Below are 16,575 nucleotides of genomic sequence, written 5' to 3'. Positions count from 1 at the left end.
GTGGAGTTTGATTAGGTCCCATTTGTCTATTTTGGCTTTTGTTGCCAATGCTTTTGGTGTTTTGGTCATAAAGTCCTTGCCTACGCCTATGTCCTGAATGGTTTTGCCTAGGTTTCCTTCTAGTGTTTTTATGGTGTTAGGCCTTATGTTTAAGTCTTTAATCCATCTGGAGTCAATTTTAGTGTAAGGTGTCAGGAAGGGGTCGAGTTTCTGCTTTCTGCATATGGTTAGCCAGTTTTCCCAACACCACTTATTGAACAGGGAATCCTTTCCCCATTGCTTGTTTTTATCAGGTTTGTCAAAGATCGGGTGGTTGTAGATATGTTGTGTCGCCTCCGACGCCTCTGTTCTGTTCCATTGGTCTATATCTCTGTTTTGGTACCAGTACCATGCTGTTTTGATTACTGTAGCCTTGTAGTAGAGTTTGAAGTCCTGTAGTGTGATGCCTCCTGCTTTGTTCTTTTTGCTTAGAATTGACTTGGCTATGCGGGCTCTCTTTTGGTTCCATATGAAGTTTAAGGTGGTTTTTTCCAGTTCTGTGAAGAAGGTCATTGGTAGCTTGATGGGGATAGCGTTGAATCTGTAAATTACTTTGGGCAGTATGGCCATTTTCACGATATTAATTCTTCCTAACCATGAACATGGAATGTTTCTCCATCTGTTTGTGTCCTCTCTTATTTCGTTGAGCAGTGGTTTGTAGTTCTCCTTGAAGAGGTCTTTTACGTTCCTTGTTAGTTGTATTCCTAGGTATTTTATTCTCTTTGTAGCAATTGTGAATGGCAGTTTGTTCTTGATTTGGCTCTCTTTAAGTCTATTATTGGTGTATAGGAATGCTTGTGATTTTTGCACATTGATTTTGTATCCTGAGACTTTGCTGAAGTTGCTTATCAGTTTCAGGAGATTTTGGGCTGAGATGATAGGGTCTTCTAGATATACAATCATGTCGTCTGCAAATAGAGACAATTTGACTTCCTCCTTTCCTAATTGAATACCCTTTATTTCTTTTTCTTGTCTGATTGCTCTGGCTAGAACTTCCAGTACTATATTGAACAGGAGTGGTGAGAGAGGGCATCCTTGTCTAGTGCCAGATTTCAAAGGGAATGCTTCCAGTTTTTGCCCATTCAGTATGATATTGGCTGTTGGTTTGTCATAAATAGCTTTTATTATTTTGAGGTACGTTCCGTCGATACCTAGTTTATTGAGAGTTTTTAGCATAAAGGGCTGTTGAATTTTGTTGAAGGCCTTCTCTGCATCAATTGAGATAATCATGTGGTTTTTGTTTTTGGTTCTGTTTATGTGGTGAATTACATTTATAGACTTGCGTATATTGAGCCAGCCTTGCATCCCCGGGATGAATCCTACTTGATCATGGTGGATAAGCTTTTTGATGTGCTGTTGCAATCGGCTTGCCAGTATTTTATTGAAGATTTTTGCATCTATGTTCATCATGGATATTGGCCTGTAATTTTCTTTTCTTGTTGAGTCTCTGCCGGGTTTTGGTATTAGGATGATGTTGGTCTCATAAAATGATTTGGGAAGGATTCCTTCTTTTTGGATTATTTGAAATAGTTTCAGTAGGAATGGTACCAGTTCCTCTTTGTATGTCTGGTAGAATTCAGCTGTGAACCCATCTGGACCTGGGCTTTTTTTGGGTGGTAGGCTCTTAATTGCTGCCTCGACTTCAGACCTTGTTATTGGTCTATTCAGGGTTTCGACTTCTTCCTGGTTTAGGCTTGGGAGGAGGCAAGGGTCCAGGAATTTATCCATTTCTTCCAGGTTTTCTAGTTTATGTGCATAGAGTTGTTTGTAATAATCTCTGATGATGGTTTGAATTTCTCTGGCATCTGTGATGATATCCCCTTTATCATTTTTTACTGCATCTATTTGGTTATTCTCTCTTTTCTTTTTTATTAGTCTGGCTAGTGGTCTGTCTATTTTGTTGATCTTTTCAAAAAACCAGCTCCTGGATTTATTGATTTTTTGAAGGGTTTTTCGTGTCTCTATCTCCTTCAATTCTGCTTTGATCTTAGTTATTTCTTGTCTTCTGCTAGGTTTTGAGTTTTTTTGATCTTGCTCCTCTAGCTCTTTCAATTTTGACGATAGAGTGTCAATTTTAGATCTCTCCTTTCTTCTCATGTGGGCACCTATTGCTATATATTTTCCTCTAGAGACTGCTTTAAATGTGTCCCAGAGATTCTGGTATGTGGTGTCTTCGTTCTCGTTGGTTTCGAAGAACATCTTTATTTCTGCCTTCATTTCAGTGTTTATCCAGTCAACATTCAGGAGAAAGTTGTTCAATTTCCATGAGGCTGTGCGGTTCTGGGTTGGCTTCTGAATTCTGAGTTCTAACTTGATTGCACTGTGGTCTGAGAGACTGTTTGTTATGGTTTCCGTTCTTTTGCATTTGCTGAGGAGTGATTTACTTCCAATTATGTGGTCAATTTTAGAGTAGGTGTGATGTGGTGCTGAGAAGAATGTATATTCTGTGGATTTGGGGTAGAGAGTTCTGTAAATGTCTATTAGGTTTGCTTGGTCCAGGTCTGAGTTCAAGTCCTGGATATCCTTGTTAATTTTCTGTCTCGTTGATCTGTCTAATATTGACAATGGGGTGTTGAAGTCTCCCACTATTATTGTGTGGGAGTCTAGGTCTCTTTGTAAGTCTTTAAGAACTTGCCTTATGTATCTAGGTGCTCCTGTATTAGGTGCATATATATTTAGGATCGTTAGCTCTTCTTGTTGCATTGATCCTTTTACCATTATGTAATGTCCTTCTTTGTCTCTTTTGATCTTTGTTGCTTTAAAGTCTATTTTATCACAGATGAGAATTGCAACTCCTGCTTTTTTTTGTTCTCCATTTGCTTGGTAAATCTTCCTCCATCCCTTTATTTTGAGCCTTTGTGTATCCTTGCTTGTGAGGTGGGTTTCCTGGATACAGCACACTGATGGGTTTTGGCTTTTTATCCAATTTGCCAATCTGTGCCTTTTGATTGGGGCATTTAGTCCATTTACATTTAGGGTTAATATTGTTATGTGTGAATTTGATCCTGTCATTTTGATGCTAGCTGGCTGTTTTTCCCATTGGTTGATGCAGATTCTTCATTGTGTTGATGCTCTTTACCATTTCGTGCATTTTTGGAGTGGCTGGTACTGGTTGTTTTTTTCTATGTGTAGTGCCTCCTTCAGGAGCTCTTGTAAAGCTGGTCTGGTGGTGATGAAATCTCTGAGTGCTTGCTTGTTCTCAAAGGATTTTATTTTTCCTTCACTTATGAAGCTTAGTTTGGCTGGATATGAAATTCTGGGTTGAAAGTTCTTTTCTTTAAGGATGTTGAATATCGGCCCCCACTCCCTTCTGGCCTGTAGGGTTTCTGCTGAGAGATCTGCTGTGAGTCTGATGGGCTTCCCTTTGTGGGTAACCCGACCTTTCTCTCTGGCTGCCCTTAGTATTTTCTCCTTCATTTCAACCCTGGCGAATCTGATGATTATGTGCCTTGGGGTTGCTCTTCTAGAGGAATATCTTTGTGGTGTTCTCTGTATTTCCTGGACTTGAATATTGGCCTGCCTTGCTAGGTTGGGGAAGTTTTCCTGGATAATATCCTGAAGAGTATTTTCCATCTTGGATGCATTCTCTTCGTCACATTCAGGTACACCTATCAAACGTAGATTAGGTCTTTTCACATAGTCCCATATTTCTTGTTGACTCTGTTCATTCCTTTTTGCCCTGTTTTCTCTAATCTTGCCTTCTCGTTTTATTTCATTGAGTTGATCTTCGACCTCTGATATCCTTTCTTCTGCTTGGTCAATTCGGCTGTTGAAACTTGTTCATGCTTCGCGAAGTTCTCGTGTTGTGTTTTTCAGCTCCATCAATTCGCTCATATTCCTCTCTAAGTAGTCCTTTCTCGTTAACATTTTGTCAAGTCTTTTTTCAAGGTTCTTAGTTTCTTTGCATTGGGTTAGAACATGTTCTTTTAGCTCAAGGAAGTTTCTTATTATCCACTTTCTGAAAGCTGATTCTGTCATTTCATCACGCTCATTCTCCATCCAGTCTTGTTCCCTTGCTGGTGAGGAGTTGTGCTCCCTTGTAGGAGGAGAGGTGTTCTGGTTTTGGGTGTTTTCATCCTTTTTGCGCTGGTTTCTTCCCATCTTTGTGGATTTATCCACCTATCGACTTTGTAGTTGCTGTCTTTCTGATTTTGGTAATTTTAAGTCTGTAGTAGCTGAACTCATAAACCCCCTTTTCTTCCCCCTAGGTGGTCTGTCCCAGGGAATTAGGGCGTTATGATTTTCCGCTGTTGCAATGGTTTTCCCTGCCCACAAGGTGGCAGCCTAGTCACACTCAGCCTGCAGAGGCTTCGTTGAGCTGCTGTGGGCAAATTGTCCTGGGAACTGCAGGGTGTTTCCCAGTGGGTGACGCCCCTCCTCCACAGAGCTGGACCGTCCCGTGTGCAGCCGTGTTTCCGGAGGTGTCCTCTTTGCCCAGGAAACTCGGGTTGAGTCCCTGCCTCAGCTCCCCTTGCTGGCCCAGAGGGGATCCGGTCTCGCTCACTCTGCACAAGGGGCCGCTGCTCCCTGCCTCGGGTGCAGGCAGAGCAGCCACGCCAGTCCAACCAGCGGCGCTGGCAACCCGTGGAGCTTCGCCACCTGTGAATCTCCTGGTCTGTGGGCAGTAAAAATCCGCTGCCCTGTGAGCCGCTACATCAGCCAAAGCAGCGGCTCTGAGATTCGTGGCGCGCCCTTGCCCGGGAGTGTCCTGGCTTGAATCCCTGCTTCAGCTCCCCTTGCTGGCTCAGAGGTGATTCAGTCTCTCTCGCTCTGTACGTGGATCCGCCGCCCCCCACCTCAGGGCGTAGGCCGAGCGGCGCGCCGCTCCGCTCAAACCAGCGGCGCTGATGACCCGTGCGGCTCCTCCTCCTGTTAATCCCCTGGTCTGTGGTCAGTAAAAATCTGTCTGGAAATGCGGCATCCACTCACCCTCTGCGCCTTCTTTCGGAGCTGCGATCCCGACTTCCTCCTAATCGGCCATCTTGAAAACCTCCCCTGTTTTGTTTTCTTGAGACAGAGTCTTGCTGCATTGCCCAGGTTGGAGTGCAGTGGTGCAATCTCGGCTCACTGCAACCTCCACCTCCTGGGTTCAAATAATTCTCCAGCCTCAGCCTCCTGAGTAGCTGGGATTATGGGTGTGCACCACCAGGTCTGGCTAATTTTTGTATTTTTAGTAGAGACCAGGTTTCACCATGTTGGCCAGGCTGGTCTCAAACTCCTGACCTCAGATGATCCACCCATCTTGACCTCCCAAAGTGCTGAGATTATGAGTGTGAGCCACTGTGCCCGGCCTTGTAAAAAATGTTAGTGGCATTTTGATTATAATTGAATACTTCAAAAAAAATCAAATATGCATTCATATGATTGTTTTTGCCAGGACTAGAGGCCAGGACCTTTTCTAATGCTTTCACCTTGTATTCCAGGGCCTTGCAAACAATAGGTGCTTAGCAAGTGCAATAGAATGCACTGACAATGCTTGATGTGCAGTGCATACATGTCATCATTAGGAAGAAAGAGATGGAGAGAGGAAGAACACGGGAAAATTCAGGGCAGTTGATCAGGTTGACCCCATCGTTGCTAAAAATCAGAAGAGACCAGGCCATGCACGGTGGCTCATGCCTGTAATTTCAGCACTTTAGGAGGCTGAGGCAGATGGATCACTTGAGGTCAGGAGTTCAAGACCAGCCTGGCCAACATGGCAAAACCTCATGTCTACTGAAAATACAAAAATTAGCCAGGTGTGGTGGCAGGCACCTGTAATCCCAGCTACTAAGAAGGCTGAGGCAGGAGGATCGCTTGAACCCAGGAGGTGTAAGTTGCAGTTAGATGAGATTACACCACTGTACTCCAGCCTGAGGGACAGAGCAAGACTCCACCTCAAAAAAAAAAAAAACTCATAAAGACCAAGATATCCGCAGATAATGCACCGTGTCACTTTCCCTGTGCACTTTTCCTGCCTCTTGGTAGACAGCTCCTAACATCACCATGAGATCCTGGTGAAGGACGGGTGGACACTGGGGTTGCTACAGTTTAATGAACCATTTTCCCCCAGAGAGAGATGTTTAGCTTCTGTCACATTCCTTTGAGTGTTTTCCAACCCCTACTGTGGGCTATTTTCCCTCAGGGCACTGCTCCATGGAGTCACCAGGTGGCGCCATTGCTGTATAAATGAAACAAACTGACCCAAGATTAGAAAACTATTTTCTTTGAGCTGGGTAGGGTGGCTCAAACCTGTAATCCTAGCACTTAGGGAGGCTGAGGTGGTTAGATCACTTGAGGCCAGGAGTTTGAGACCACCCTGGCAACATGGTGAAACACTGTCTCTACTGAAAATACAAAAATTAGACAGGCATAGTGATGCATGCCTGTAATCCCAGCTACTGGGGAGGCTGAGACAGGAGAATTGGCTGGGAAGTGGAGGTTGCAGTGAACCAAGATCGTGACACTGCACTCCAGCCTGTAACAGAGCAAGACTCCATCTCAAAAAAAATAGTATTCCTAAGGACTGAGAGGGGAAACTGAGGCACACAGACTGGAGTTAGGATGGGGCTTGGCAAGAGAATGGGTTCAAGTAACCTGTGAAGGACTCTCAGAAAGTCACAGCAACTTAAAAATCATTCATTCTACCTCCCACTTCCACATTTTCCAGATACAGAAACCAAAGCTGAGAAGGGGGAGATAACTATCCCAAAAGCACCACGTTGGTGGGGAGCAGGATTGCCAGAGAAAACACAGGACATCCAGTGAAAGAGTTTCGGACTCTCAGTGTATGTCCCAAATAATGCACGAGACGTAGACGAAAACCTTATTCACGCTTTGTCTTCAAATGTAACTGGGCATCTGTATGATGATTTGCTAAGTCTGACAACCCTCATGAGGGTGAAATGAAGATTAGGAAGATTGTTAAATGTCATAAGCGAACATGCAAAATGAGGACAACTCTGTTCCCATTTTGCAGACAAGGGAATTGCACGTTAGGGAGGCGACTTGCCCCAAGGCCACACTCACAAGCATCAGAGTCAGGATTTAAACCTGGTCCTGATTCCAGAGGTCTCAACTTCACTGTTGTGGCCAGGAACACCCCCCAGTCCCACTCCTGTGTGTGCAAGTTCTGTCTTGAATATAACCCTCTCCCCATCGTGTAAGTGGGCCATTCCCTTCCCTGATGCTGAAGGACCTCATCTTCAGCAGCGCCTCCTGACCCGGCAAACCCCCATGAGCCCAGATCCTTGGGATCTGGTGGCTGCCCTTGTCACATTCCCCAACTCCTCATCTTAGGACCCAAGTCTGACCCCCTTCAGGATCTGCAGCTGTGTTACAGGAAAGGGGTTCCGATCCAGACCCCAATGGAGGGTTCTCGGATTTCATGCAAGAAACAACTCAGGGTGAGTCCGTAAAGTGAAAGCACGTTTTTTTTTTCTGTTTGGTTGGTGTTTTTTTTTTTTTTTTTTCTTTTTTGAGATGGAGTCTCACTCTGTTGCCCAGGCTAGAGGGCAGTGGTGTGATCTTGGCTCACTACAACCTACGCCTCCCAGGTCAAGGATTATTCATGTCTCCCCTGTTTTAGATCATATAAGGCAACTTTCTGAGGTTGCCATGGCATTTGTAAACTGTCATGGCACTGGTGGGAATGCAGCAGTGGGGACGAGCAGAGGTCACTCTCCTGGCCATCTTGGTTTTGGTGGGTTTTGGACAGGCTTCTTTACTGCAGTCTGTTTTGTTGGCAAGCTCTCTGTGACCTGTGTCCTGTGCTGACCTATCTCATCCTGTGACTTAGAATGCCTTCACCACCTGGGAATGCAGCCCAGTAGGTCTCCGCCTCCTTTTACCCTGCTCCTATTCAAGATGGAGTTGCTGTGGTTCACACGCCTCTGGCAGCTGGGCAACTTGGGATCTCCTGATATTCTGTCCCCAGCTTCTGGGCCCCTCCACCCTCACTGCCATCACTGTCTTCCTGAGCCTCCTCCCTCTGAATTTCTTCATCACCAAGAAAAGGAATCACCGTCAGGTTTGGCTTTTGGGAAAGGGATGGACCAGGCAGAAAGTAGGGAGGAAGACAGGCCCTGGAGTGGGTGATGGGGAGGGGAGAGCTGAGTGGAAGCCCGCGGGTCTGGCTTTGTTCTTGTTGGCTGTGAGTTGCCTATTGTGCAGACCTGCACCCCATCCTCCCACATCGCACTGGATGGCAGCTCCTCCCTCCAGTGTTCAGACCCCAGGCCCTGGGTAAGTTCAATGCCTTTTTCTCTCTCAATTGGTCAGCAGATTTGTTTGGTGTCACCTTGAAAATGCATCCAGCAGCAAGGCCCTGGCTCACTCCCTACTTCTGCCCCCACCTCTCTCCACGCCCAGCCACAGGAGACCTGTGTAAGCCGAATCCGTTGCACCCTCCTCTGCTCAGACCCACAGTGGCCCCATTTTCCTCAGTCTGAGCCAAAGGCCCCACAGTGACCCACCAGGCCTGCCCTGAGCTGCCTCATTGCCTCCAGCCTCACCTTCTGCACATCTCCCTCCCTTCCCCACCTACCCCCTTTCCCCATCCTCACACCTGCCTGATGGCCTGATGTTCTCACATCTCTCCAAGTGTCTGCTTTAGCTGTTCCCTCTGCCTGGACCACCCTCCAGAAGACCTTTGTCCCCTCCAGCACCCCCTGCAGTCAGGGCAGCCTCCCTCACCACCGTCCTGCAAGGACACAGCCCGCCCATCCCTCTTCTCCCAGCAGCTCCCTTCCTTGGCCTGTCCTGGGTTCATTTTTCTTTTCCCCAGCACTTCCCACTTCCTAAAGGGCCCTGCAGGAAGCACCTGGCAGGGGCCGATGGCCTCGCTCTCCTTAGACTGGAGGTTCCACAGCAGCACAGGCCACTCACTGTGTCAGACTCAGTATCTAGTTAGTGCTCGGCATGCAGAAGGTGCTGGATAAGTGAGAACTATGGAAGAAAGGAGGGAGGGGAGAAGGGAAGGAGAGGAAGGGAAAAAGAAAGGGAGGGAAAGAAGGAGGGAGGCGAGGAGAGAAAAGCAGGGAGGGAAGGAAAGAGTTGAGAGATGAAGAGAAGGAATGAGGGAGGGAAGGAAGAAAGAGAGGGAAGAAAGAAAGGGCAGGAGAGGGGAAGAAAGGAATAGGGAAGAAAGGAAAGAAAGGTGGGAGAGAGGGAGGGAGGGAAGGGAGTTGGAGGGAAGGAACTTATTTCCTCTTTAGGCCCAGCTGTCCCAATGTCCATCTGTCACCTGGACTGTTTCTCCAGCCTCCTGCGTGGCCTCCTCCAGGCACAGTGGCTCACGCCTGTAATCCCAGCACTTTGGGAGGCGGAGGCAGGTGAATCACCTGAGGTCAGGAGTTCAAAACCAGCCTGGCCAACATGACAAAATGCTATCTCTATTAAAAAATACAAAGATTAGCTGAGCATGGTGGCAGGCACCTATAATCGCACTACTCCAGAGGCTCAGGCAGGAGAATCACTTGAACCCAGGAGAATCACTTGAACCCAGGAGACAGAGATTACAGTGAGCAGAGATCACACCACTGCACTCCAGCCTGGTAATGGAGCAAGACTCTATCTCAAAAAAATAACAACCTTCTTCAGGCAGCTGCCCTCTGATGATGCCCCCAACCCCGGTGAAGCATGGGAGACCCCGAACTCCTGCCTGACCCTAAAATGCCAAGTGACCCTGCCCATGCGCTCCTCTGGCCACACTGAGTGTCCTCCGAGTCATGCTGTTCCCTGTCTCAAAGCCCTCCCCTCCCTCTTCCCCGGCTCCATCCCCCCATCCTCTGCCTGCTCAGCGCCCACCTCCTGGTCATTTAAGATGCAGCTCAGGCTGTCATCTCAGCACTTTAGGAGGCCAAGGGCAGTGGATCACTTGAGCCCAAGAGCTTGAGGCCAGCCTGCGCAACATAGTGAGACCCCAGCTCCACAAAAAATGTAAAAGGAAGAAAAAAAGATGTAGCTCAGGCATCACCCACCTCCAGGCAGCCTTCCTGATGATGCCATACCCAGGTGGGCTCAGGGTCTGCCTCTGTTCTCTGGGCATCAGAGGCTGCCTCCCTGGGGTGATTATCCTGGGGTCAGCTCTTACAGAAGTCCAGGCACAAGATGACGGTGGATGGATCAGAACTAAGGATCAGAGACACTGAGAGGCAGACAGCTTTGGGACGCATTTGGCGAGATCAGTGGGATTTGCTGCAGGGTGGCTGTCAGGGTGCAGGGGAGAATTCTGGACCGGCCCTGTCTTCATCTTTCTCTTCCCTCCAATCCCAGGAAAGCAAATGAGGCAGAAGGACTTGCGGGCCCAGCTCACCAGCTCCATCCTCAGGAACTCAAGGATCACCAACTTCCATGGCTGGGAGGGAGCCTTTCTGGACAGAGTCCTGGGCATCCGGGACCAGGAGCTGGGCGCTTTGCAGACCTCCAGCCTCCTGTTCTCCATGTCGCTGGCGACCTTCCAAGCCTCTACATTTCTGGTTATGTCACTCTAGTCTCTATGCCGAGCAGGACTGGGGAAGGAATGTGGGGGTCGGGGGTTGAGGTAGGTGGAGCCTCCCAGATCCTACCACCCTGTCCATTGAAACCCACACATTCGGGATCCTGTGCTCTTGGGGTTCCTGCTGTCTTCTGCGTGAATGAATTAATCACATCATTCTGGTGAAGGTGGCAGCGGCTGATGAGGTCTGCTGTTCTGAGAGTTCCAAGCTTCTACTGATGTGGGGAGGAGGGTTCAGGTGCATGCGGGCTGCAGAGGTAGAATCCGGGGTCTGAGTGGCTTCCCTGCTGCTGGCCAGCAGATGTCCGCAGCCACCCTGTAACTGAACTGATCCTTGTCCTGCCGTTCTATAATTTATTTACGATGGCTGTCAGAACAAACTTCCTAAAGCACAGCTTTTGGAAGAATTTTAAAATGTTGGTACATAGTCCAGGCACCGTGACTCACGCCTGCCATCCCAGCTCTTAGGGAGGCTGAGGTGGTTGAACCCGGGTGGCAGAGATTGCAGTGAGCTGAGATTGTGCCACTTCACTCCAGCCTGGGTGACAGAGCAAGACTACATCTCAAAAACAAAACGAAACAAGAGGACCACAAATGGCACGAACACCTAGAGCCCTCCCGTGCTGCTCTCCCCAGGAGTCCCCAGGCTCAGCCCTCATGTCTGTGACCGTCACAGAGAGGCCTTTCCTGACCACCTTCTCCACCACCACAGCACCTCTGCTCGTGCTAGTGCACCCGACACCAGCACCTTTCTCTTTACTTTTTTTTTTTTTTTTTTTTTTTGAAGACAGAGTCTTGCTCTGTTCCCCAGGCTGGAGTGCAGTGGTGCAATCTCGGCTCACTGCAACCTCCACTTGCCGAGTTTAAGCAATCCTCCCACCTCAGCCTCCTGAGTAGCTAGGATTACAGACGGGTGCCACCACGCCTGGCTCTTTTTTTTTTTTTTTTTTTTTTTGTACTTTTAGTAGAGACGACATTTCACCATGTTGGCCAGGCTGGTCTTGAACTCCTAACCTCAAGGGATTTATCCACCTTGGCCTTCCAAAGTGCTGGGATTACAGGCGTGAGTCACGGCACCTGGCTACACCTGCTTTAGTATTTATTCTTCATAGTGCTTTCCACCCGATGTGCTGTCTGTGTTAATGGTTTGTTTGTAGATTGCCTGTCTCTTTCCTCCTCATTAGAATGATGGATCCATTAAGAGAGCAGCAACTTTGTTTTGCTCATTGCTATTTCCCCAGAGCCTGGAACCCTGCCAGGTATGTGATAACCAGGCAGTAGTTATTAGTGGAATGAATGAATGTAAGAATGAATGAATGACCAGGTACTATGGCTCGTGCCTGTAATCCAAGCACTTTGGGAGGCCGAGGTGGGTGGATTGCTGGAGTTCAGGAGTTCAAGACCTGCCTAGACAACATGGTGAAATCCCCATCTCTACTAAAAATACAAAAATTAGCTAGGAATGGTGGCGCACGCCTGTAATCCCAGCTACTCAGGAGGCTGAGGCAGAAGAATTGCCTGCACCCAGGAGGTGGAGGTTGCAGTGAGTCAAGATCATGCCACTGCACTCTAGCCTGTCAGAAAGAGTGAGACTCTGTCTCAAAAATAAATAAAAATAATTTAAAAAAAGAATGAAAGACAAGAAGGCCTAGATAGAAGGAATAAGTTATGGTAATCAATAATGCACAAGGGAAATTACAGTGAATGAGAATTTATTTGTATATTTCAAAATGGCTAGAAGAGAAGGATTTTCGTGTTCCCAAAACAAAAGATAAATATTTGAGGTGATAACTGTCTCAGTTACCCTGATTTGGTCATTACATATTGTCTACAGCTGGGGTCCCCAACCCCCCTGGCCATGGATCAGTACCAGTCTGTGGTCTGTTGTTTTTGGTTTTTTTGAGACAGTCTCACTCTGCAGTGGTGCAATTTCAGGTCAATGTAACCTCCACCTCCAAGGTTCAAGCAATTCTGTCTCAGCCTCCTGGGTAGCTGGGATTACAGGCATGTACTACCACACTCGGCTAATTTTTGTATTTTTAGTAGAGACAGAGTTTCACGATGTTGACCAGGCTGGTCTCAAACTCCTTTATTCAGGTGATTCACCCACCTCAGCCTCCCAAAATGCTGGGATTACAAGTGTGAGCCATCGCGCCCAGCCTTTTTTTTTTTTTTTTTTTCTTTTTTCTGAGATTGAGTTTCACTCTTGTTGCCCAGGCTGGAATGCAATGGCATGATCTTGGCTCACTGCAATCTCCGCCTCCCAGATTCAAGTGACTTTCCTGCCTCAGACTCTTAAGTAGCTGGGATTACAGGTATAAGCCACCACACCAGGCTAATTTTTGTATTTCTAGTAGAGACAGGGTGTCTCCATGTTGGTCAGGTTGGTCTTGAACTCCCGACCTCAGGTGATCCACCTCCCCTCAGTCTCCCAAAGTGCTGGGATTACAGGTGTGAGCCACTGCGCCCAGCTCACCTGTTAGGAACCGGGCAGGCAGCACAGCAGGTGAGCAGCGGCGGGCGAGAGAGGCTTCATTTGTGTTCACAGCCACTCCTTATTGTTGGCATCACCACTTGAGCTCCACCTCCTGTCAGATCAGAGGCAGGGTTAGCGTCTCATAGAAGTGCAAACCCCACTGTAAACAGCACATGTGAGGGAGCTGGGCTGCATCCTCCTCATGAGAATCTAATGCCTGATGATCTATCACTGTCTCCCCTCGCCGCTGGAAGGGACCATCTGGTTTCAGGAAAACAAGCCCAGGGCTCCCACTGATTCTACATTATGGTGAGTTGTGTATTTTATTATATATACAATGTAATAATAATTGAAGTAGTCCAGGTGTGGTGGTTCATTCCTGTCATCCCAGCACTTTGGGAGGCTGAGACAGGTGGATCACCTGAGGTCAGGAATTCCAGACCAGCCTGGCCAAATGGTGAAACCACGTCTCTACTAAAAGTACTAAAACTAGCCAGGCATGGTGGCAGGTGCCTGTAATCCCAGCTACTTGGGAGGCTGAGGCAGGAGAATTGCTTGAACCCAGGAGCAGAGGTTGCAGCAAGCCAAGATCGCAGCATTTTGGGAGGCTAAAGTGGGCAGATTACCTGAAGTCAGGAGTTCGAGACCAGCCTGGCCAAATGGTGAAACCCCATGTCTAATAAAAATACAAAAATTATCTGGATGTGGTGGTAGGTGACTATAATCCAAGCTAGTCAGGAGGCTGAGGCAGAAGAATTGCTTGAACTCAGGAGGTGGAGGTTGCAGTGAGCTGAGATCATGTCCCTGCACTCCAGCCTGGGCGATAGAGCAAGATTCTGTCTCAAAAAAAAAAAAACAAAGGCAAGCTAGTTACAATGGCTTGTACCTGTAAACCCAGAATTTTGGGAGGCCAAGATGGGAGGATCACTTGAGGCTAGGAGTTGCAGGTAAACCTGGGCAACATATCAAGACCCCATCTCTACAAAACATTTTTTAAAAAATTATCCAGGCACAGTGGCATGTGCCTGTAGACTCAGCTATTCAGGAGGCTGAGGCAAGAGGACTGCTGGAGCCCAGGAGGTGGAGGCTGCCGTGAACCATGCTTGTGCCACTGCACTCCAGCCTGGGTGACAGAGTGAGATTCTGTCTCTCAAAAAAAGAATTCAGAGTAGAGAAAGGTATGAATTGTAAGTTCAAGCATGCCACATCCCACATTTCCTGCAGAAGTGTTGATGCACGCCCCAAGAAATCTGCATTCATTTCCCAGCGCTGCCTTAACAAAGTACCCTAAACTGTGCGGCTTCAACCACAGAGATTTATTCTTACAGTTCTGGAGGCCAGGAGTCTGAAGTCAAGGGGTTTTTGTTTGTTTGTGTTTCCTGTGAAGGCTGTGAGGGAGGCTCTGTCCCAGGTCTCGCTCCTGGATTCTCGGAGCCTCCAGACTTCCTTGGCTTGTAGGTGGTCTTCTGTCTCTGTCTTGACATTGTCTTCCCTTTGCAGGTGTCTGTGTCCACCCATCCCCTTTTTATAAGGACACCAGGTATACGGGATTAGGGTTCACCCTCATCACCTCAGCTTAGCTTGATCATATGTGAAGAACCTATTTCCAAATAAGGTCCCATCCACATACCCTGCAGCGTAGGGCTTCAGCATCTTTCAGGGAGCCACAGTACAATGTATAACATGATAGATTTGCAAATATTTTTAGTTTGGGTTTCTGGGTTCTATTTTTTCTTTTTCACATCAGATGGGTGATGTGATGATGTCATAACAAGTTTTGAGGAAGGCACAAAGCATACAATAGCATGAAAACCCAATCATCATGCTTAGGTTTTGGTTTTTTAATTTTAATTTTAATTTTAATTTTTCTTGAGGCAGGATCTTGCTCTGTCACTCAGGCTGGAGGGCAGTGGTGCAGACATGGCTCACTGCAGCCTCGACCTCCTGGGCTCCAGCGATCTTCCCACCTCAGCCTCCCAAAGTGCTAGGATTACAGGCATGAGCCACCATGCCCAGCTAGTCCCTATTTTTGCTTTGTACCTTGCTCTTTGTACTCAAAAATATACCTTTGCAGCTGGGCATTGTGGCTCACGCCTGTAATCCTCAGCACTTTGGGAGGCCGAGGCAGGTGGATCACTTGAGGTCAGGAATTCAAGACCAGCCTGGCCAATGTAGTGTAATGCCTTCTCTAGTAAAAATACAAAAATGAGCTGGGCATGGTGGTGAGTGCCTGTAATCCCAGTGACTTGGGAAGCTGAGGCAGGAGAATCACTTGAACCATGGAGGCGGAGGTTGCAGTGAGCCAAGTTTGTACTACTGCACTCCAGACTGGGTAGCAGAGTGAGACTCCGACTCAAAAAAAAGGAAAAGGAAATATACATACACACACACCCCTTGGCAATCTTTTTATATATCAGCATGCACTGGTACAATTTAAATTCTATTGTGGATTTCATTTAGATTAATTCTATCTAAATACTATTTTATTAAGTTCTACAATTGAAAAAATAGGTGATGCATTTAAGCGATTCAAAGTTCAAAAGCTATGAAAGGGTATAGAACTGAGTCTCCCGTATGGCGGCCAGTGGTATATGTGTTTATTGAAATCTAAGTGAGGCCGGGTATGGTGGCTCAAGCCTATAATCCCAGCACTTTGGGAGACCGAGTCAGGTGGCTCACCTGAGGTCAGGAGTTTGAGACCAGTCTGACCAACATGGTGAAACCCCATCTATGCTAAAAACACAAAAAGTAGCCAGATGTGGTGGTGAGCCCCTGTAATCCCATCTATTGGGAAGCTGAGGCAGGAGAATTGCTTGAACCTGGGGGGCAGAAGTTGCAGTGAGCCAAGATCATGCAATTTCACTCCAGCCTGGGCAACAGAGCAAGACTCCATCTCAAAAAAAAAAAAAAAAAAAAATCTAAATGAATTAACGTTAAAGAAAATGAAAGATTTGGTTCTTTGGCTGCGTGGGCCACATTTCAGGTGTTCCACAGCTGCACGTGGTCCTGAAACATGGTCCTCATTGCAGAAGGTTCTATTGGTTGGTGCCGGTGCGGCCTTAAAGCCTCTCTCCCACCCCTCCTGAAAGCCAACCACTGTTAGGGTTTTTTTGGTGATTCCTTTCCAAGATGATCTATGCACACAATCAGCACATGGAGTTAATGTATCCACTTAAAAAAACCCAACATCTCCTGTGTAGTGTGGATGACCATGTAATAGTCCATGAAATGGAATGTATTCAGCTAGTTTCATAATGAAGGGCTCCTGAGTTTTTCCCAGGTTTCCTCTCTTACAAATATTCCGTGGTGAACACCATTCTCTCTGCAGAAGTCCCTGGCCACAAGGTTTATATGTTTCTTTCTCATTTATTTTCTCTTGTCTTCCTTTTGTTTTTTCTTTCCTTTCTCTCCCTGCCTCTATTCCCTCTCTTTTCCTCTTCCTATCTCTTTCCCTCCCTTTCCCCTTTTTTCCCCCTTTCTTCCCATACCCTCTTTTCTCTCTCCCCCACTTTTCTCTTTCTTTTACAAGGTCTTCTATGCAGTGGCATGATCCTAGATCACTGCAGCCTCGAACCCCTGGGCT

General features: G+C 47.2%; 2 pseudogenes; one reads left to right on the top strand and one right to left on the bottom strand.

Moving 5' to 3' along the window:
* LOC105711999 (uncharacterized) overlaps positions 1-16,575 on the top strand; it is a 185,065-nt pseudogene that overhangs the window by 123,143 nt on the left and 45,347 nt on the right.
* LOC135275556 (small nucleolar RNA U13) lies at positions 14,734-14,831 on the bottom strand (annotated as a pseudogene).

Source organism: Aotus nancymaae, unplaced genomic scaffold (genome assembly GCF_030222135.1).
Source record: "Aotus nancymaae isolate 86718 unplaced genomic scaffold, 86718_ANA_hifiasm-v0.15.2.pri h1tg000016l, whole genome shotgun sequence".
NCBI classification, from domain to species: Eukaryota; Metazoa; Chordata; class Mammalia; order Primates; family Aotidae; genus Aotus; species Aotus nancymaae.
This window is presented reverse-complemented; position numbering and strand designations above follow the sequence as displayed.